This window comes from Botryllus schlosseri, chromosome 11 (genome assembly GCF_051294905.1).
Source record: "Botryllus schlosseri isolate E-star chromosome 11, Bs_hap1, whole genome shotgun sequence".
NCBI lineage: Eukaryota > Metazoa > Chordata > Ascidiacea > Stolidobranchia > Styelidae > Botryllus > Botryllus schlosseri.
The window spans coordinates 6,951,647-6,964,123 of record NC_137246.1 but is presented as its reverse complement, the minus strand read 5'-3'; the positions used below and the strand labels follow the sequence as shown (position 1 = coordinate 6,964,123).

Sequence of the window (12,477 nt, the reverse complement as noted above, 5' to 3'; positions counted from 1 at the left end):
ACTGGCCCCATGCAGGCGTCCCTGACTATTTTCGTGATGAGATTATCACGAAACGAAAAACAACTTATTATAGCCGTCAAGTTATCAGAATTGTACTAGCCCCAGGCGTTCATGACTATTCTCGTGATAAGATTATCGTGGAATGAAGCTTGCTAAGTATTATAGTATTAAAAGTCTGAGACGTAAGTAGAATCCAATTATGATCACCATGAACGGCAAATTCGGGTAATAAGTTCATACCTTCCTCCCGGAGGTAATTCGTTAAAAATGATAACGGTAGGTTATATCTTTTTTCCGCGTAGGAAATTTCATACAAGTAATCGGCCCAGATGACAGCAGTCTTACCTCTTATTGTCTTAGACGAGCAGACGATATCGCGACAAAGATGAAACCAGGTACGGAACGTAGATTTCGTCGTAATAATTAGTGTAAAACGACCTACGTAGTCGAACGCCATGAATACTGAAAACAGCAAGCCTGCAAGGAGTATTCTATATGAAAATGGAACTGTAAGCTCTCCACCGACCAATTCACTGTAGGCCTACTATAGTATGACGATAACATGCTTTATTATTTCGCTCATGAAGAGAGAAGAGTTAACGTTTCAACTTGATAATTTTCTTCGGGTTTCGCGCGATTTAGTGTCACGGGATTTCAACCTTCAAATTAGATTGAAAAAATGCGTTTTTTTACAGCAATAAATCAAACTATATTCGCACTTATGAATGGACGGTATATTCCTAGTATCGCTTGTGGTCACAGGAGGCCATTGGGGTGCTTTGTTCTAGATAGGACCGGGCGAAATCGAGTACATGAGTGCTTCGATTCTGAATCGAGTATTAGGCGTCGAGTCGAGTTCGAGTTCGACTTTCACCCATTATGATATTAATCAGTATGCTTAATGTGGAAGGTTGAAATTTGGACATTTTATGCGACCAAAAGGATGCAATATGCCTGTTCTACATCACATTAAAGATATTTTCGGATTTTTACGACCTTACCTATATTTCACTGCAGTTTGTGATTATATGCTGTGGGTTGATCATGGCTTCGTAAATACGTCATTTCCACTATAACGTGCGTCGCTAGGTACAGTATCATGTTTCATATGCTGCGGTACGACAAATCCAAGTTTCAAGACTTCCACAGTGGAAAATAGTATCGAAACTATATATAGCTCTCGTTTATATGTTTCCTGTTAGTAGGCTAATAAGCAGATCATCGTATGGCATGGGATGGAATGAGACATTTCCATACTCCACGCCTGTCTCAATCGTTCCATACCGTACTTACAACTTTCCATACCATAGAAACCTTCTTCCGTACCATATTTGATATTTTTTCCATCCTTTCCCAGTGGCCCAACATTCTATTTTTGCTGCGTGGGAATTTTCGACGTTTATATGCCGATTATTTTGGATGAAATTATCCATTTAAACAGCCCGATGCACCATCATGTCATATTTGAACGATGTAGATCGACTAATAATCGAAGACGGAACGTAAAATATATACGAGTTAATTTTGGAATATCAACAAAAGATCATGACATATAAAACTAGTGTGGCAACGCGCTACTAGCAGTAATATGGAGATATCATTTACAAAATTAGATAAAACAAGAGTATTTTCCGATTAGAATATATCTCAGAATATCGCCATTGTGTGGGTCTTATATCCATTAGCCTCATTAGCCAACATCAGGCTCTCCATTCATTCATCAGCGATAATCAGATTTATTGAAGTTACACTTCGTGTTGGAGGCCGGCACCCGGCATCGCGTGACGCTGCTGCGAGACAGCTATATATATATTTTGAATTCCAATGATGCTTATGTCAAATAGATGCTGTGTGGTGATCATTCGACCAAAGCGCGGGGAATGGCTTCTAAGTCCAACGAATTGATATTATTGAATGGTACATCCATATTGAAATGAACACGAATATTTTCGGCTGACCCTTGGCAGGGGTAATTGTCAGCAACTATAGCAGAGAATTGACAAGTGTCCGCTGGAGATATTCGGATTCAATTGTTTATTGAAGTTCTGTACCTCCAAGAAGCTCTTCAAATTGATATTAATAATTTTCGATAATATTATTTTGCTTCATATCAGAGTTGCACAACTTTTTTGTCTTCGTCTAGATCAGTGGTTCCCAACATGGGCGAAAATAACGAAGGGGGCGATAGGGGGGCGAAAACGGACGAAGGGGGCGATAGGGGGCGAAAACAATGAAGCGGGCGATAGGGGGCGATGGCGCCTTAAAACGGCTATATGGAGTCAGGACCGTTTGGAAATTCATGTTACTTTTTCAAAAAATGTTCGCGCTGTGCGCGATTTACTATTGTCATATATCTTGATTTTGGGGTACTCTTCTCCCAGCAAAAATCCGCATGATTTGTGGAAATGGACAGTTTGGCGTCGGCAATTACTGCGCCACAACGCACCAAGACATATGAAGTTATAGGCCTTGCAACATACGACGAGAAGTATGCCAGAACGATCAGCAGCGAAAAGACCTTATTGACCGAAAAGGAATGCCCTGGTGCTGTCCGAAAACTGCGATATATACATATATATGTTTAATTGGCCATAGGCGCCTCAATGACCGGCGTCGAATGTTCCTGTCCTGGCGATATGAACCCTACCGGACAAATGCCATCCCGCAGAGAAAAATTATTTGCCAGTTAAGAAATACCAAATTTGAAATCATGTGCGTCTTTTAGATTGGTACGTTTTAGCGATTGCCGTATATTTTGACATAGCAGATATAGGAGGCCACGAAAAAGCATCATGCAACGAAGTCAATATAACAACGGGTCCTTCCCAAGATGTTTAATTATGATTTAGGGGTCCTACCTTTTCCAGCACACCACACTCAGCTCTACCGGTAAATCTGATTACGTGGGCAGAGAGAGGTTAAAAAATTGATAGCAATATATATGCAATTCCCGACCATATTGACCGATTCACAGCATGAATTATATAAATTTGTCGCTCTTCGCGCGTTTAGGCGAAATGCGGTGACTCACCAAACAGTACATGAAATCGGGTATAGCTGATATGTAGCGACAAAAAGCCCACTGGCTGAGAGGGTTCTGGGGTTTGGTTTATCACCATATGGGGCCCAAGACCAATGTTGGGGAGGGGGCTCACGAAGTGCTGTTACGGTCCTGATTGGAGTCAAGTTGGAGAAATGACTTTCACGAAAATTTTGCTGTAAAAGTTTAATTTCGAGGTCGAGCCGAAAAGCTAACCTTTTTGTTATTAGTCAGCTCGCCGTTGATCCCCGTTTGTATACCCATTTTTCGGTAGCCAATATTTGGCGGGCGATGATCAGTATGGAGCTTCAAAAGGGGGCAATGAGTCGAAAAAGGTTGGGAACCACTGGTCTAGATGTCGACAGGGGTGGGTGAGTCTGAGTCCCACTTTGAGATGTGAACATAGAGTTGTCAATGAACTATTTTCTGAGTTATGCAGTCGCGTTGACAAATCGAAAGTTGGATCATTGTCATGGTTCTGGCAAAATTGCCAAAATATGGATTATATGGAAAAAAATTCCATGCCATACCATACCTGTGCTTTTTAATATTCCATACCGTAATTCCGTTCCATATCATACCATATTTCCATACCATACCATATCATGCCTTGGTGATAAGGAGTGCATGATTTCAGCAGTCGAAAAATATCACCTCCCACCACTCGCCGAATCATTATCAATCAATCAATCAGGTTTATTAATATTTTCATCGTTTCAAAACATCACAAGACTGGGATACAATGAAAAGATAGGAAGGTGTCGAAACAACTTGGAGTAGCCATTAAGATCAGACACCCACCTTAGCCTAGGCGAAGTAAATAAGAGGCATGCACACTGAATGAAAAGTAATGCAGAGAATATAACAAATATTAGAAATAATACTCGTTTCGGATTTGAGAAGTCCAATCATTGTGTTCAGTCCTAATTCTAGACCAGGGGTTCCCCACCATTTTGACCTCGTGGCATCCTCTAAAGGGGAAAGTATAGTTAGCGGTAGGGATGGTGTGAACCTCAGAAAGGTTCAGGTTCGTGTGAACGCGAACCTTTTTCAAAGGTTCTGTGTGAACGCGAACGTGAACTTCTTGACGTCACGTGACGTCATATTGCTAAATCCAACCCTATATTTCAGTGAAGTGATATATATTAATGTATGCGATATGTAGCAAAGACTCATCGTGCCACATAATGTCATAATGCTGAAGTACATACCGACTTTTCAAACGTCACCAAATGTATCAATTGAAGCAATCGAATGATATAATAATCCCACGAAATCAATATCTTCCGTTGCTTTGCCAACAATTTCGACGAGTACTTGCAAGGGAATATTAGCTTACGCCTTTACGGTCTAGAGGTAAAACCGGGCAATGTATTCGGCGTTTGAGTGTCGCTATACGTTGTTATTGAGCAGAGTGTAAAACGGGTGTTACCCTATTTGCAAGTTATACAGCAATCGCCAACTACCCCAATCGCATGGATATGATATTTATGATACAATAAACATATGAAATCGAGATGGATCCCGTACGCTTGCTAGATTTTTTACATCACACCGATATCAATTTCGTTGATTGGTTGAATAAGCATCATTCGCTGACTACCTATGTAGCGTATTTCGCTCTTGATGTTGTGTGATTGCGGGTCAAGCTCACAGCAAAAAGTCCATATAAATATTCACAAACAGCATGTTGGATATTTCGAGCAAACTTTTGCAACGAAGCAGGTAAAATTTTTGAGATTTTCAAGGGGCATGCTTGTTTAGTGTTGATTTTTTATGCTGCCAGTGCCATGCATAGAGGGGCCCAATGCAATAAGTTTCAAACAAAGGTGTTATAATGACGTGAAAATTGTAATACTTGAAAAAGGTTCACGGTGCAGAACCTACCAAGGTTCGTTTGTGAACGTGAACCTTGAAATTTCCGAGGTTCACACACAGAACGCGAACGTGAACCTCACGTTCACACGATCCCTAGTTAGCGGTACACTTACACCGAGTTCAAGATTTCGGAAGTTGAATACTACAAAAGGCACCATCTACGTCATAACCATATTCAGCCCAATATTCTGATAATGGTAACTAAGAAAACGGCCATCCCTTATTGAAGCACTGCGCTCTAAATATGATTTCGTATCAAATTGAAGTCCAAGGTGTGAAACGCTTTAGGCAGCAGCAGCGCTTTTTATCAAAGAACCACCGCATATTCGAACCATAATGAGTTGTAAAATTATGCCATAATTGTGTAAATACTTTACAAAAACATGTTGTATGAGCCTACGGACAATCACCACCCGACGTAGCCGACGTATATCGATATTGTACGGTTGAAACACTCAAAATAGTCGGTTCAGCAGCAATAGTACATATATTTCGTCAAAGGAGCTATTTTTACCCTATTTTTTTCAATTGTCAATGCCAATCCACTATGAGGTCACAATTGAATAATCGTGACGTCATGACTTAGAAAAAAAAATAAAAGACACGTTTTAAATTAGGGCCTTGTTTCCAACATGTTTGTTTTAAATTGATTTTTGTTTTAAATGCAACCCTAATTGCATCGCTGTTGCACGTTCTCGATGCGATCAAGTAGGAAATTTTTAGGTGGGGCGCAAGTGGTAAAAACACATTTTAGTCGTAAATATATTTTGAATCCACAAATATCAACGAACTTATTAAAACGATGGACGAACATAAAACGCATATTGTAAAATACGAAGAAAAAACGAAAGCACATTCCATTGAAAAACGTACTTTTGTGTCCCAAGGCGAGGCACAACAGGACTGGCGGTAGGGTGATATGGGGCATAGTATAAATAATTCAACACTGCATCAGTTAGCAAGAAACTGAGACCTGCTGAAGAAACTAATGGATCAGCAGGTGTCCAAAACCAGTTTTAGATTACATCCCGAAGTTAGGAATCGCAATGAATCTTGTATGAAGATCGCTGCCGGTTCGTACTCTATTTATTGCGTGACATTTAAAGGGATGATTTTGAAGGATTGTTGGTGACGGTCTTGCTCTTGCGCACTCTTCAGTTGATTTTCATATATTTTGTAAAATCCTCCTTTGGATGTCAACGGACCAGTGTGCCCCAGCCTAATTGTCCAAATGTGCCCCAGCACCAACTTCTTATGTGCCAAAACTCCCCAATGTTCGTTCCTGTTTCAACTTTACGTTCGCATCGCACGTATATTATATAAATCCCAATAGTCGGACACCGAACGCAGCCTTACAGCATTATATAGCGCTCACTGACGGGGTGGCTTTGGTCTGAGACACTTTTTTCCATCGCATTCAGGTCAGAAAATCTTTAACACGCTGATTTTAAGTATATTCGTCGCTTCATTCGCTATCGTGGAAGCCTGGCTGCCGGAAGATGACGGATTTGCAATGCCTATCGACGTTCTGGAAGCAGGTGCCAGTATTATATAACTTGGTACCGTGACGTTTCGTGCTGCTAATTGTGCAGTTTCCTCGTCCTCGGCGTCCAAAACCGTCGCATAATCAGCAGTCTATGCTAGGGTGACCCGACCATGAGGTGGCGAGATAGCGTAATGGCATATTCCACAGCTGCAACGCCAATGGGTTGCGGATTTCGAGTCCGACAGAGGTCAACTTCAGAATTTCCACCAAAATTTTGAGGGTTTATCTATAGGCTCCTTCTCGCCATCTCATTCGCGTAAGCGGTCTCTTACAAAAAGTCTAGAAGTGGGCCGTGCTACAAGTCGGCAGTTACGGAATAGAAATTAAGAATATCTGCCCGGTGTAAATGTCCATAGTAGCCGACAAACACCATGAATACCACAAAACAAACAAACAGACCCGACTAGAGTTGCATTTAAAACATACAGTGTTTTAAAACATTTTGTTCAAAACATGTTTTAAACAGTGTTTTAAACAAAGGCCTTTTTTAAGAAAAACCAAATTGTGTTATTTTTAGGTTGTAAAATTATGCCATAATTGTATAAAGACTTCCCAAAAACATGTTGTATGAGCCTATGGACAACTACCGCCCGATATAGCCGACGTTCAACACCAATAATAGAGATATTTCGTCAAAGAAGCTATAAATACCCTATATTTTCAATTATCAATCTCAATCCACTGTGACGCCACAATTGAATATTCGTGACGTCATGGCCTGAATAAAACGTGTTTTAAACATGGGCCTTGTTTTAAACATGTTTGTTTTAAATTGATTTTTGTTTTCCATGCAACCCTGGACCCGACCGTATTTGAACATAGGCTACTTCATCGCGGAAAAATTATTACTGCCGCTTGAGCAGATGTAGGCCCGTATACAAGTTTGCTACTTGAATATAAATATGGTTTGTAAGCAAAATAGTAAAAAAACATATGAAGTGACTTTTTGAGAATGTAATTATAGTCTGTAATCGTCAAGGTATAACTTTATTGTCTATCGCATTTGTCATCAGTAAATTTCGGTCCAAGGGCACGGTAAGACTAGGGTTGGATTATCCGGATAACCGTTAACCGGTTAACCACAGGTATTTTTAATATCTGATATTCGGATATAATTCTGCCGGTTAACCGGATAAAAGAGTATCGTTGCTAATGCGTTTTACACTTTTTAGTAAGCTTCAATAAGTCGTATTCAGTAGGGTGACCATAACCAATGACCATACGTCCTCTTTTAAGAGGATTTGTCCTCTTTTTTGACTTTTTTGAAAGTGTCCTCGGAGGACGCCCTTTATTCCTCTTTTTTGAGATTTTGTCCTCTTTTTTGAAAATTTAGGTCACATTTAGAGCAAAATGCGAGTGATATATGCCGTAAATTAGCACAGAAGTGATGCTCCGGCGGGTATTTTGGGGTGAAAAACGGTGATTTGAGCTCTCAACGAAAAGATGACATTTTCTTTTTTAGTCAACCACCCTAGCAATGTGGAGTGAAAAACGGTGGTTTGAGCTCTCAGCAAAAAGTTGACCTTTTTTTTAGTCAACCACCTAGCAATGTGGAGAGAAAAACGGTATTTTGAGCTCTGAAAGTTGACCTTTTTTGTTTTTAGTCAACCGATCACAAAGTGGGAAAAATTCACCGATTTTTGAGAATTCTTCTCCGGTTTTGCAAGTCTCAAATTTCTGAAAAAGTGTCCTCTTTTTAGAACTCCAAAATATGGTAAGCCTAGTATTCGATGTTGCGCGCGTCCGATTAGCGAGAAGCGTGTTGCCAATTAGCGAGATGCGTCTGCACAATGTAACGCGACGCGATCTCCTGCTGAGAAGATCGCTAAACTAGGTCATTGATTGCCGCGCGCTCGGCTATCGTCTGTAGCCTGATTTATCGCGTCTTCAACTAGCCTATAGTTTCGCTGGATTGAAGAATCGCATCTACAATAGGGCCTATGCAGTGTGCACACTATTCCGTCGCTGGCCTTCACAATCGCATCTGAATTGGGTTGATGCTCACGATATTATCGCTGACCTACACAATCGCATCTGCAATAGACCTATGAAAGATATCATCGCTGGCCTAACCACCGCGTCTCGGGTCTAGCATGCGTTGGCTCCTGTCCCTCGATGGCTTGGTGACGATATGCCGTTAAGTGTATTCTGATTAGCGATTGTGAGAGTGACATCGCGGAACTGAATGACATCGAATGTTCAAACATGTGCGTGCGTGCAAGTGTAATTGATTTCCGCTGATACTTGATTCGAAAAAAATAGAAACCCCTCATATCATTTCAAACACCCTCCCCCCTTAATTTTCGGCTGGCTGCGTGCCTGATCACGTGAATTTGTCACAGAGGAATAAGAGCGAGGTATCATGTCGGCATCAATTCCAGTATCAGCTACTCGTCCTACTAGTACTCCAAACCTAAACAGAAGAATGGTCAAAAGGAATATAAAGTTGAAGTTTCCCGGAAACGACCTGCCAACCTTTAGACTCTCTACGAAGCGCTGCTTACTATTCAGCCCACTTCTGTGGAAGTTGAATAAGCATTCAATGCATGTGGACTCTCTGTTAGAAAATTCCGGTCCCGGCTACAGGATGTCACAATTCATGCATTGGGCTTTATAAGGATGGCGTTGCAGAAGCAGTGAACACTAAATTTGCGTGGTTTTTCTCGTATTCGCTCGTACTGCGCGTGTACGTATAGGTCTAGTCTATATTAACAGTAATGATTTTGCGATCAGTTTTTCATGCAGACTAGGGATGGTGTGAACCTCTGAAAGGTTCGGGTTCGTGAGAACGCGAACCTTTTTGAAAGGTTCTATGTGAACACGAACGTGAACCTCGTGACGTCATATTCCTAATTCCAACCCTATCTTTCAATGAAGTGATAGCCTATGATACCTAGCGAAGACTCGGGCCACATAATGTCACATTGCTGAAGTACATATTGGCGTTTTAAACGTCGCTAAATGTATCAACCGCGGTTATGAAGGCATATAATAATCCCATAAAATCAATACATTCCGTCGCTTTGCCAACAATTTCGACGAGGACTTACCAGGGAATATAAGCTTACGCCTTAACGGTCTTTGACAGACCGGACAATATGTTCGGAGTCTGAGTATTGCTACATTGATATTGAGCAGAGTGTAAAACGGGTTTCTATACTCGCTACCGATACCATAAACAACAAGTTATATAGCAGTAGCCAGCACCTTAATCGCACGGATTTGGTTTAAATGATACAGTAAGGATATGAAGTCAAGATTGACCCAGTACGCCCGCTCGATTTTTTACATCAGAAAACGATATCAATGTCATTGATTGGTTGAATAAGCATCATTCGCTGACTACGTATATCGCTCGTGATGTTGTGTGGTTGCGGGTCAAGCTCACAGCAGAGAGTCACTAAATATTCACAAATGGAAAGCTGGATATTTCGAGAAATTTTTGCAACAAAAAAGCAAGTAAAGCTTTTAATGTTGTCAAGGTGCATGCTCGTTTAGTGTTGATTTTTTATGCTGCCAGCGCCATGCATAGAGTTACCCGCAGTTGAAATGCAATATATTTTAACCAAAGATCTTATAGTGAAGTCCAAATTACTATTTACCAAAAAGGTTCACAGTGCAGAACCTACCAAGGTTCTGTTGTGAACGCGAACCACTAAATTTCAGAGGTTCACACACAGAACGCGAACGTGAACCTCGCGTTCACACTATCCCTAATGCAGACCTCGTGAAATTGATTGCCTAACTTAGCAGTTATCATCCGTTCAACCGGTTAGATAAATTCCAAATATCCGGATATATCCGTTATCCGGATAGTGAAAATTATTGATATCCGAACTAACCCTAGGTAAGACATATGACATTTCCGCTAGGGTTACCATATTTCTGTGACCCAAATTCCGGACAATATTTAGCGCCCACTAGTGTAATTCAAAATGAGTTATGAGCACAGTGTCTGTCGATATGTCGTCACATTGGCAAAGCTTTGCTTATAGACCAGATGTGGTCACGATCCGGTCCAGGACTATGTGGCTGTGTGTTTGGTTGTGTATAGGGACGGATATTGTCGTTAAAATCCTGTCGCGCGACAAACGCCTTTCCCGCGAGTTGTACGCCTAGCATTTCTTCAAACTTTGACTTTTGACTTTGTAAATTTCTTCCCTATAATTACAATTACAAAGGGTGATAAATTTAATTGATTAAAAATAATCACATTTATATTTACAACTACTGCAACTCTGTTATGCACCATATGCGTATAGCAAAGCTCGAAATAACGAGGCGAACGAATGTCAGCAAATAAATGCGGCCCTCTGTGATGAAATTCCAGAAATGACGTCACAATATCAGAATTCAATGTTGTAGATTGCGTGCTTTATCTCCCCGCCTTTCTGTCGAACGGTATCCTATGTAGGTTTGCTGCGAGTGGTTGGAATTTTATAACAGAATTTAACAAGCACAAATCGACAAGATTTTGCAGTCAGTTTATTTAAACTTATCCCGTTTATTTAATATTGTAACCCAGTATGTGTTCTTAAGCACATTAGAGGGGGCTGATGTGTATGTAAATTGAACATTACACAATAAAATTCCATTCAAACAGCCTGCAAAGACGAATTAGCATCCTGCTCTCAATTGATTACCAATGGCTACTGCGTAGATTCGCAGGACGACCTCAGTTCTACGTTCATGGAGAAGTTCTGCGCGAAATCATGCGGATATTGCTAGTAAGATATACCTGGACTCTCTTGTACAGAGCATAGTTTTGATTTAAACCTCATTGCTAAGGAGAAATGCCGATACGAGGATTCATGAAGGTCCATTCCAGAAAAAAGTTACAGAAGAGATCATTTTCCATCAATAAGTTTTGGGCTTTATTTTGAAGTACAGTTGAATACATATTGTGTAGCGGAAAGGACGAAAGGTACATACATAGCCTACCTAAACAGCGTCGAAGTAAGCCAGATGCCAAGATATCTAGCCTTGTAGCCGTAAAGTTGGATTTTGACACTATTTTCGTCACTACTGAGATAACACTTCCTACTTCGACAACAATATTCCCTGATCGTGATTTGCTTCAATTCATTGAATACACTTTCACCACATCTGATCGTACGTATAAACGCTGCCTCAATGCGCCAAAATTCGGGGATGTACTTGTAAAATTGTATATTTTGTAATGCGATGTCATGCTTTCCAGTGAGTCATATGAATGTGATACAAAGCATGCAACTTGTATCGAGGCAGAAAGATGGTAGGCCCGTGGCGAAGAGGCTATCAGAAAAAACATTTCAGAATGATTTGGATACGGATCCTGGTTTTTCGATTCGTTATATCTCCAAAATTACGCCTTTTGAATATTCATTGTTCAAAAAAAGGGCGGAAAAAGAGGTGAGGCAGAGACGAGTCAAGACTCGCCTGTGATAGTGCAATCCATCATTAAGCCAAATAATGGTGACCTCGATCAGATGGAATGTCACCAACGAGTATATCCTATGATAAGACGTTCGTTCCGGTGATATCGGCGGTTATTCTTATTGAAAACTCGTGGTGGTGATTCGTACTTTCAGACCCCCACGTGGCGGTGACTCGTATGGAAAACTCGTGGTGGTGAGTCGCAGGGTTGTAATGACTCGAGTCACGATTTTTTTGTGACTCGACTTGACTCGAGTCATTTTCTTGAAATGGGAAAATGACTCGACTCAACTCGAGTCAATATTTGGATTGACTCGACTTGTACTCGAGTCATTACGCATGACTCGACCCAAGTCAATGACTCAGGATATTTTATATGACTTGAAGATGAATAAATTTGCGAATCGTAATGGCCAGTTCAACACATCTGACGAATTCTGCCGACATTGCTATTTGTCACCACTGCTTTCGTTGCACTCGTCTGATATCAGATATGCCGCCGCAAAAACAACAGAAAATGATACCATAGTGTCCTATATGGTGTCGACACAAGCAAATCTCACGGCTCAGTGAAATTGATCACGTCACAATTTCCATT

The 12,477-nt window shown here is 40.8% G+C and overlaps 1 long non-coding RNA gene across 1 annotated transcript; it reads left to right on the top strand.

Annotated features, from left to right (window-relative positions):
* Positions 1–246: 246 nt before the first annotated feature.
* On the top strand, positions 247–11,574 carry LOC145451178 (uncharacterized). The gene is made up of 4 exons (XR_013918703.1): positions 247–395; positions 6,340–6,456; positions 11,068–11,191; positions 11,253–11,574. It is a non-coding gene; the product is annotated as an uncharacterized LOC145451178 (long non-coding RNA).
* Positions 11,575–12,477: the final 903 nt, after the last annotated feature.